Below are 11,346 nucleotides of genomic sequence, written 5' to 3' on the forward strand. Positions count from 1 at the left end.
AATAGTATGACGCCATTTTCTTGTTTTGTGTTTTTCTGGGAGCAGTGGTTTTGATGATATGGGACGGTAGGATATATTCGCCTTCTTCAGTCGACGTTCGATGGTGTTGATACTCACATCTATTCTCTTTTTAGCAATAAATGTGCGTGCTTTTATCCTGCTTTTTTGTCGTCACTCATTTCAAGCCGCGCTCGAAAAAGTCAGCAACATTTTTGTACTTCTTCTACCGCTGATTCCACATCACAACAAATTTTTTTGATGTTTTAATTACTTTTGCAGTAAGATAATTTCGGCACTTTCGAATGCATGCATAAAAATATCGCCTCGAAACGCTTCGCGTACTTCTCACTCATTTTTGTTTGGTTAGGTTAGGTTAGGTTGGGTTGAAGCGGTTGTCCTGTGGGACACACTCAGGCTCATAGCCCATTGTGATGCCGCGTGGGGAGCTTTCCCTATTTCTCCTAAAACCATTGTGTGCTTTTCAAAAATTTCTGCGGATCTGAGATCTTCCAGTTCGTTAAAAAATTGTCTGCCTAGAATAGCAAATCTCCGTCTGGATAGTGCAGGACACAGAAGGTGTAAGATTGTCTCTTCCTCTTCCTCATCAAGACAACTTCTACAGAAGTCGTGTGCTTACACACCCATCCTTTGGGCGTGCCTACCTATTAGGCAATGTTCCGTTATGACTGAAATCAGTGTTCTAAGACTGTGATTATTTTGGCTTAGCAAAGATTCTGTGCGTTTCGCACTAAGAGTCGGCCACAGTTGATGGGCTTTCCTCACAATTTCTTCAAGGATAAGTAGCTTACATATTTGTAAGGGTATGCCTATGTCATTGTCTATGTACTCATTGGTCAACTTGGTGCCGAGTCTCGCTAGTTCATCGGCTCTACAGTTACCCTCAATGTCGCGAAGGCAAGGAGCCCATATTATCCTTAGGCGAAATGACTGTTAAGAGATGTGCGGTATTTCATGGCTACCTTGGAAGTTGTCGACTGCTTTGTGAGAGATTTTATCGCCGCCTGGCTGTCAGTGAAAATGTAGATGTCATTTCCAGATATCGCATCACACTCTACCAGTGACACGGCTTTCGTTATTGACATCAGTTCGGCCTGAAAGACAATACAGTAGTCGGGGAGCCGAAAACTGAAGGATATCCCCAGATGCTTGGAATATACACCTCCGCCCACCCTGCCCTCGAGCTTTGAGCCATCTGTGTATACATGGATAGACTCGCCCTGTCTTACATCGTCCCGTTCCCACTCTTCCCTTGAGAGTAGGAGGGTCGTGATCGATGTAATGGCAAGTGTGGGCGGAAGTGCATAGTCCCCCAATCCGGGAATCTCCGAAGTGCCAGCCAAGATTTTGCCGTGACCGTAGCTCTTATTTGACTACTTACTTAGAGTGTTCAGCCTTATTGCCGTGCTGCGGGCGATATATTTTGCCTGCAGATCTACCAGCAGGAAGTTTAATGTCGCATATAACGCTTTCGATGGTGTGGTTGACATCCTGCCAGTTATGAGAACAGGTGCTAGTGTCTGAATCTTGTCAAGTTTTTTTGATGTTCACCCCCTTCTCAAGGGCATTCCACCATATTACAAAACCATAGTAGAGAACAGGCCCAACCACTGCTGTGTACAGCCGATTCCCATCTCTTTCCAATTAGCCTTCCGCAGGAGTAAAACGCCATCATAGATTTGCGTACTCTATCTGCGACTGTACGCCCCCAATTTAGCTTCATATCCAGTACAAGTCCTAGACATTTCGCCTTTTCTGATACTCTAGGTGGTTTCCCTCCTAGGAATATGTGTTTAAGAGCAGGTGTTTTATGTTTTCTGCTAAATAGTACCAGATCCGTTTTTTCCGGATTTACTTCAAGTCCTCGACTTTTACACCAAAGTGATAGTCTGTTGAGGGATCTTTGTTGAAGATCGCATAAAGTTGGAAGGTGCTTCCCCGAGATTGCTATAACATTATCATCGGCATATGAGATTATTTTCCCTCCCATTTTTTTCAAGATCTTGAAGAAGATTATTGACAGTTAAATTCCACAGAAGTGGAGAGATTACCCCACCTTGGGGTGTACCCCTGATCGGGAATTTCTTGGTGAATGTGTCACCCAAATTTGCGATTATCGTTCGCCCAGTTAGCATTCGTTCTATAAACGAGACTAGTGCCCTGTTTACACCCATTTCCGTTAACGAAGTCGTAATAGCCTCAGGATATACATATATTATTGAAGGCACCCTCGATGTCTAGAAAGGCAGCGAGGGTGTATTCCTTATAGTGAAGTGATTTCTCAACCGTGTCAACTAGCGCGTGGAGCGCTGTTTCCCCTGATTTGCCTTTGCTGTATGCGTGTTGGGACGGAGATAGCTTATTGCAAATTTCTCCTTTGATATGCATATCTAGTAAACGTTCTAGAGCTTTTAACAGAAAGGATGATAGGCTAATCGGCCTGAAGTCCTTCGGTTTCGTACTTTTTTTCCACTTTTACTTCTGCCCATTTTTTGGGGACTTAATTGAGTCGTATCGCCGCCTTGAAGATGAAGGCGAGTGTAGGTGCAATCATATCTTTTGTGTGTTGCAAATCAGCGGGAATGATTCCATCAGGTCCCGGTGATTTGTAAGGTTTGAAGCTGCCAATGGCAAAGTTTATGTTATCCTCCGTTATGAAATCTGTTGGGGGATTCCCGTTGTGAACTATAGGTTGAGTTCTACTGTCTTCGTTGCAGAGGCAACCTGAAAAATGTGTCTGCTTTAATAACTCTAGTGTTTCTGCACTGCTAGTTGTCCAGTTGCTCTTTTATGAGGTAGCTAAGGTTGCTTGGGCTCGTTGATAAGACTTTCCGGAGCCTACTAGTCTCCGAAACACTTCCTATCTTTTGACAGAAGTCTCTCCAAGACGCTGTTTTTACTACCCTTATGGCATACTTGAATCTACGTTGGCATTCTTTGTATCTATCCCATGAGCTAGTTCTCCTTAGTTTTGTTTGGTTGCGTTTACGGGACAATTTCTTGCATTAGATTAGCATTTTACAATAATATATAAATAATATATATTTTTTTTTATTTAAAACCACATCACTTGGGTGTCCGAGTTCTTTATTGAGCCACTGTATGTACATATATAAGTAGTATAAAAGTATGTACCATTTGGGTCCATAAAAATCTAACCATTATAAGCACGCATTGTTTGCTTTATTTTCTTAATGGTGCACAGTCACAATCCACACATACACACAGGACAACAATTTGCGGTTCTGCTTTGTATGGATGCAAGTATACGAGTACATAAAAATTATTTCATTCGTTTTCTATCTGCCATCGTAGACATCAAAGGCAATAAATTTAAACGCTTTTTTGGTGAGGCTAATCGCGCTCTTATATAGTAGAATAATCTAAAATGCATGGCTGGATGTTTGCTTTCTAATTACGTACTCGTTTTGGTTGTCACTTGAGCAGGCACAAAAATTGAAAATACTCCTCTTGGGCATAAAGTTATAAACAAAAAGTTGTTACATACATATTTGTAAAGAATTGTGTACACGTGTGTGGTAATTAATTGTTCGTGAACAAATTTCTAAATACTATGCGTATGTAAATGTATTTAATTACATTGAAGTGTCAAACTGCTCAGCAAACATTCTGGTTCATGAACTGATATTTGGTGGAAGAAGTCGTACGAGTTGGAGAGTGACTGGAATCGTATCAGTTATAAAAGCAATATGCTAAATAAGAATGCTTCCAACGATGAGGATAAAACGAATTAGAGGAATACCAACTGATTTTGTTTTTATCCATTATGAACTAGTTCGTTAACTAGTGTAATGCAGAGGCTGGCAATTGAAATATCACAAGGCAATGCCAAGCAACTAACACAAAAGCAATTTTACGTCAAACTACAGATGCTTAATGATTTATTACGCCATACATAGCTAACAATTTGTGAGTATTCCTCAAATTTTGGGGAATCTCACTTTCATTGTTGATTTCGAGGTAATTGAAATCATGCGGGGATTTCGCCATTTCACTGTCAGATAATATCGATAATTAAAACAGTGAAAGCCTTAGCTCATTTTAACTCTCGTCCTTTTGTGGTCAAATCGGCAGAGTTAATGAGAAATTATTGAGAAAGCCGCACGTATTCATTTGACTGGAGTTTTTGCTATTTGATGAAGTCGATTCAAAGAATGTTTCAAAGTAATAAATTAATTCAATTACGATTCAATTTAATTGGGTGACATTAGGGCGGTATGGAACACCAACTGATGATGGGAAAGTTATTTCTAATAGCGGTCGCGCCTCGGCTGTTTGGTAGGGCCTCCCATTTGTGGAAAAACATCTCTACGCTCACTGCAAATAGAACGAGGAGCTCGACCAAGGAAGTAAACGCCAATTATTGGCATAAATATACCTATATTACAATTAGTCCTGCCATAAATTCTGTTACAAGTTAAGTCCTTTAAAATATGAAATTATAATAAAGGGTGGTTAAGTTTTAAGGCCCGGTGCTAATTTTGAATAAAATACATTTTTTTTTAGAAATTATGGTAATTTCTCTTTATTTTGATAATATTGGTATAGCTCAATTACATGTGGGGCAAAATATCGGTCAAATGGCCGCCGCGGCACACCTCCATCCGATGATCCAAATTTTCGATGACGCTGAGACTTAATTAAGGTTCTATGCCGTTAATGTGCCGAATTATCTCATCCTTTAGCCCTTGAATTGTTGCTGGTTTATCGACGTACACCTTTTCTTTCAAATAACTCCAAAGAAAGAAGTCCAACGGTGTCAAATCACATGATCTTGGCGGTCAATTGAAATCGCCGCGACGTGAGATTATTTGGCCATCAAATTTTTCGCGCAAAAGAGCCATTGTTTCGTTAGCTGTGTGACAAGTGGCACCGTCCTGTCGAAACCACATATCGTCCTCATCCATAACTTCCAATTCGAGCCATAAAAAGTTCCTTATCATCTCACGATAGCGAACTCTATTCACAGTAACTGCCAGACCGGCCTCATTTTGGAAAAAATACGGTCCAATAATGCCGCCGGCCCATAAACCGCACCAAACAGTCACTCTTTGTGGGCACATTGGTTTTTCGGCAATCACTCTGGATTATCATTCGCCCAATTGTGGCAAATCTGCTTATTGACGATTCCACTGAGGTGAAAATGTGCCTCATCACTGAGATGAAGTGCGTGATATGCATTTTGATTTGAACGCCCGTTTTCATAATAAGCCTGAATAACTTTAACGCGTTGCTCGATTATATATTTTTCCATAGTTCAAATTGAATTGGTCTCAAGTTCTAAAATGTCAAATGAAATGCTGAAAAAAGCTTGACGTTTAGGTGTGGCTTACATTCAACATCGGCCCTTAAAATTTAACCACCGTTTATAAAAACTCTAGTTTTTAGCATTAGGAAAATCTAAAACACGAACCACTTCAGCTGCAAAGCAAACTGGTGGTACGGTAAATAGTTCAAAACTGGTAGTTTAGACTGCAGGAAACCTTCATATGGTTACGAAGTCTGTGCATGTATTTGTTTGTGCAAAAGTCAGCAAAATACATTTATAGTACTAACGAAACTAATTAAAGTAGCAATACGAAATCTGAATTTATAATTCACCTAAGTTTTGTGTGTATGTATGTATATGTTCATACATACATACGCACATATACAGAAGCGCTCACAATAATAGCGACATTTTGCAAAGATTTGACCGTGGAGTTAATATACTATCGCACTTGTTTCCAATATAATTTAGATACAAAATTTTGTTCACATAGCGTTTACATATAAACGTACGTATAAACATAGCGTTTATATATAACGGCATTAAGGAATCGAGATAGATATAGATATAAGCCCTAACCACTATTAATTTGTACCCGCATCGTTGCAAAATTACAAACACACTACTACATATTTCATAAGAATATAATTGATCCTACAACAAAAACCATACAATGCAAACTTTCAAACTTTGTACAAAGCTTCTCAGAATTTCTTTAAAACTTTCAATTTTTTAACCATAAATTTGGTGTATGCAACAAAGTGCAAGTTACCAGTGAGTACAAATTATTGTTGATCTTTGATAATTTTTTTTTTTTTGCTGAGGTGTCAGAACTACTCTTCCATACAAAGAACAACTGTGTTTATATGTGCTCGCGTTTTTCTTCTAAATCTACTATAATGGGAGATTTTTTAGCCAAAAACAACTCCACAATCACACGCCAGCCACCGCATTCACCGAAAGTTTTTGCTTTCTGTGATTCTTTCCTGTTCCCAAGACTGAAAGCACCATTAAAAGGGCACAGATTCGCAACTATGAAGAAGATAAAGACATCATCGCTGGAAGAGCTCGAGGCAATGCCAAAAAGTGCTTATCAGCCGGACTTCGAAGATTGTAAAAAGCGTGGCACAAATGCGTTACATCTGAGGAGAATCACTTTGAAGGGGAGTAAACAGATATTGACGAATAAATAAACATTTTTTCAGAAAAATAAAGAAAAAGTCCCCTTCCTTTTGGAACATCTTTCATATATGTACACACCCTGCAAGGAAAGACCAACTAGTATGGATTTTAAAGAAGAAATCATACTAGTAAGGAGGGATCATGTTGCGATAGATGACAGACGCGCCTCTAGTGCTTTAAATGTACGAACGATTCGAGGACCCAACATCGACTCGAATCATTACCTTGTTGCAGCCAAAATACGCAAAAACGTACATCTAATTACACAAAGAACGTTCGTCATCGGGAAGCTGTAATCGAAACAGACTTCAACAGACCTCGACTCTCACTCCTGTTCACGAGAGTACTACCCAACAATACGGCAAATACAAGCAATGTAACAACATTTCTTGTTCTTTACGTACCGCAGCCGAAGAAGAAATCGGATTTCGGCGAGCTAAAAAAAACAATTGGTACGACGCAAAAATATAGGATGCTGCCTATAGAGCCACGTTACGATCGGGCGCAACGCTAGCCATGTGGAATTAATACCGGGAGCTGAAAACTAAAGAGAGACGTATTATCAGAATGTGAATGCACCGAAATACGTGAGTGCGAGGAGCTTGAGATGCTGGCCAATAGGAATAATGCCCAAAAATGTTACCAAAAAGTTCGTCGGGTTGCAGAAGATTTCAAGATCGATGCGTTTTCATGTAAGCGCAAAGACGACGGGGTGGTGACTGACATCCAGAGGGAGGGAACTCTTCTCGAACTTATTAAACAGTGACAGCTGCGCACGTAATATAGAATGTGAAGATCCCGATACCCCAATCGTTAACGATCATGACAAAGTGAAAATAGCGATAAGCGGCTAGAAACAACAAAGCCGCGGGCGCCGACGGACTGCCGGCTGAGCTATTCAAACATGCCGGCGAGGAGCTGGTAAGATGCATACATCAGCTCCTAAACAAAATATGGTTGGGTTGAAAGGGTGCTTACCGATTGAAATTTAATTGTGCTCTGCCCAATCCACAAGAAAGGCGATTCCGCTATCTGTGCCAGTTACCGCGGAATTAGTCTTCTAAATATCGTCTATATGGTTCTAGCGAGCGTATTGTGTGAAAGGCTGAAGCCATCAACCAACTGATTGGAACTTATCAGCGTTACAGGGCAATCGGAATTGGGAGGGACCTCTCCAAACCGTTTGATACCAAACAAGTTTTCAGGCAGGATAAATCGCTGTCGTGTGACTTATTTAAACTGATGCTGAAAAAGCTGGCACCATTTTTTATAAGAACGTACAATTGTTGTCAATATTGACATCATGGGCCTTAACAACCGCGTTGTTAGTTCTGCCTTCTCCAAACTGGATAAAGAGGCAAAGCGAATGAGTCTGGTGGAGAACGAGGACAAAACGAAGTACCCCCATATCAACAAACAAACAGTGGACGCACTCGCGTATCGTCATCCACGTCACTGTTGACAGTTATGACTTCGAGGTTCCAAGAGACCTTGTTTATTTAGGAACCAGCATTAACAGTGATAACAATGTCAGCCTGGAAATCCAATGTAGAATATCTCTTGCCACTTTGAACTAAGTAGGCAATTGAGTAGTAAAGTCCTCTACGAGCAAAACTAACACTTTACCAGGCTCTCTTGGAGTGTTCGAGAGAAAGATTTTGTGGAAGATTTTAGGAACTTTGCACATTGGCGACGGCAAGTATAATAGGCGATGGAACAATGAGCTGTACGAGTTTTACGCACTACGCCGTCTAAAGATCCAGCGGCTTCGTTGCCTAGGTCATGTCATCCGAATGGATACAAACGCTCCGGCTCTGAAAATATTCGATGCGGTACCAGCTGGTGGTAGCAGAAGAAAAGGAAGACCTGCTGTGCGTTGTAAGGACCAGTTAGAGAAGGACTTGGCGTCACTTGGTGTTTCCAACTGGCACCGGTTAGCACGAGAAAGAAATGACTGGCGCGCTTTGTTAAATTTGGCCAAAATCACGTAAGCAGTTATCGCGCCAATCAATTCAATAATGGATTTTCGATGTTTTGTTTTATTTACTTTTCATTTTCTTTACTGTAAACAATCAAGAGTAATTAAGTTCACAAAGGTGAAAGTCGAGGAAATGCAACACCTAATACTTTTCTGAGGCAATTACCTGAATTGAGGCAATTATGTTTTAAATTGAGTAATCGATTTTAGTGTTCACACACTTATTTAAGCCTACGTAATCAGTATTTGAAACTGAAAATATTTTGATCTCGTTCTTCCCCTCCCTCTGACTATGAATCAAGGTGAGTTACTGCCCTTATTCCACTCCAGCAACTTCCTTTCGGTTTTGGTTCTATTAGTGAGGGGATTAGGATAACCACTGAAACGAATTGAGTCGGGCAGGCAGATTTAGGAGACAGTCAGCATTTTTGCTACATAGTTATGAAAGTCACTGTAAATCTGAAATGTTATTTGAGTCACGTTAGCTTAAAAAAGTTTCCACATGCCTTCAAGCGGTTTTGTAAAAAAGGAACCTCGATAATTAACTGCTCTCATTATATTATATTATATGTAATTAATTTTCCACGACTACTTCTACTATTACATTTCCATGGTCGCGGTTAGAAGTAGCACAAGGATATACCAGTAAGCTCGTTATGTTTGCAATTTTTCAAAAGGTCCTAAGGATATACGTGCATGCATACATACATAAACAAGTGTCAAAATTTCGAAATTATAAGCAAGGCCCGAAGGTGAGACACAGTAAAAAGACGGATATCGGAGAAAAAGCTAGGCTACACGATAATTTATCAAATAAAAGCTTCTTCCCATTTCCCATCGAGATTTAGATTACATGAAAAGCTGATTTGCGCGACTAATATTAACAGTGAATACTTTTATTTACATAAATGCTGCGATTATTTATGAAGCAATAACATAAATGGTTCGGTAAATTGTTCAAATGCCGTTGATAATGTGTGCACATATACATACACACATATGTAGATATACGCGTGAAGAAGCGATAAATTTAAAAAAGTGTCTGTAGCAGTTATTGTGTACACTTAAATCAGTGTCTGCGACCGTGTTAACAATAAATTAACGACGCCAGTTGAAGGATTTGCCTAACCAAAAAATGTACCCATATTTATTATCCGCTAATACTCGCATTTCATGCACAGGTGAAACCCCTCATAAAATGTAATATATACATAAGTATATGTTCATGTGCACATTACAATATTGTTGCCCCCTGCTATGCGCATTTGTATGTAAGTACACAATTTATAGCAGACCCTGCAGAAAACCCCTGAAGGAGTGAAGAAAAGCAATCTGATTCAAAATAATTGCGTGATTTCATGCACTAACTTTAGTTCGTTAAAACTTTACGAGTAGACGTAAAAAAAATTTTTTTTTTGGAGGGGAGGATAAGAGTGGTACTGTTTTTTTCGGGATGACGCCCGTGAAGGGGGAACTTTCATGAGTACTGCTATACCTGCATAGTAGTATGCACGATGTAGACTCACAGCTACACCTACGTACTATACACCTCTCCACTATCAACCACTCTCCCCGCGGAACTGTCCAAGAAGGAATTACTTCACGGGGCTGGTTAGCTCATAGGCTGCTAGTTATTTCGTCTACGAACCTCCGCGCGTCTTAAATCATTGTGGATATATCGCACCCTAAATACAAAAGGGTCACAACTCAAAATGTACACAACTCAAAATGTACAGACGTAATCAATAAAACGGTCCGCGGATGACATATGGCAAAAATACATTTTTTGTTTTTTGGTAGGACTGTTATAAGCTTACATGGCAAATTTCAGCGTGATATGTCACATAGTTTGTTTTCTGTGCTACTGTAAACAAGTCAAGCTCGAGTGTGGAAAATTTTGAGTTGTGCCCCTTTTGTATTTAGGGTACGATATGTATTTTGCATGCGCGCAGATTCGCCTTCAGTTATCGCTCGATTTTAGCATAAAATCTATAATATTTTCTCCGTTTAATGTACCACAAATTTCGGGGCCATAGCGTGGGCATTGGAATAAAACGCGATCAGCGTCTTCTTCCCTATCCGTGCAGATTGGGCAGTTTGGGGAACTGTCATGGCCGAATCTATGGAGGTATTTTCGAAATACTCCGTGCCCTGAAAGAAATTGGGTTAGGTGGAAGTTTGTTTCCCCATGGTTCCTTTCTAACCACGTCGTAAGAATGGGTATTAGCCCATGCGTCCATCAACCTTTCGGTGATCTGTTCCACCGGCCTTGCCAGTGGGCGATCGAACGACGCCTTTCTTCTTCTGGAATAGTTTTACGACTTGCTTTGCCTTATATACACTCTTTGCATTTCTTTCGCCAAAATGTCTACGGGGACTAGCCCTGCTATAACGAAGGAAGCATCGTCCGAAATCGTACGGAAGCCGCAAATAGTTCGCAAAGCGCTTAGCCGATAGACGGCTATCAGTTTTTTCGTGAAGCTTACTTAAGTTCAGTGCATCAGCCCAGATCGGTGCGGCATACAAATGAACTGAGCTGACTACCCTGCTATATACCATTATTTTGCTGTGGCTAGGTCCGCCATTGTTTGGCATGATTCATGACAGGCAGAACTGCACATTCGATGCCTTCTTCACAGCGTATTCCAGGTGCGTTTTGAAGTTTAAACGGCTGTCAACCATTAGTCCTAGGTATTTTATAGCGAGTTTTGAACTTATGGTTACAGACCCAACATTTACACTTATATTTATGTACTATGTATGTATGTATTACTTATGTTTATACTATTTTCCTGCTGCTTATTAGAAATACATCGGTCTTATACTCAGCTAATTCCGGCTTCATAGACCTTAGCCAAGTCTTGATCCTGCTTACTGA

The sequence above is a fragment of the Anastrepha ludens genome, chromosome 4, assembly GCF_028408465.1.
Source record: "Anastrepha ludens isolate Willacy chromosome 4, idAnaLude1.1, whole genome shotgun sequence".
NCBI classification, from domain to species: domain Eukaryota; kingdom Metazoa; phylum Arthropoda; class Insecta; order Diptera; family Tephritidae; genus Anastrepha; species Anastrepha ludens.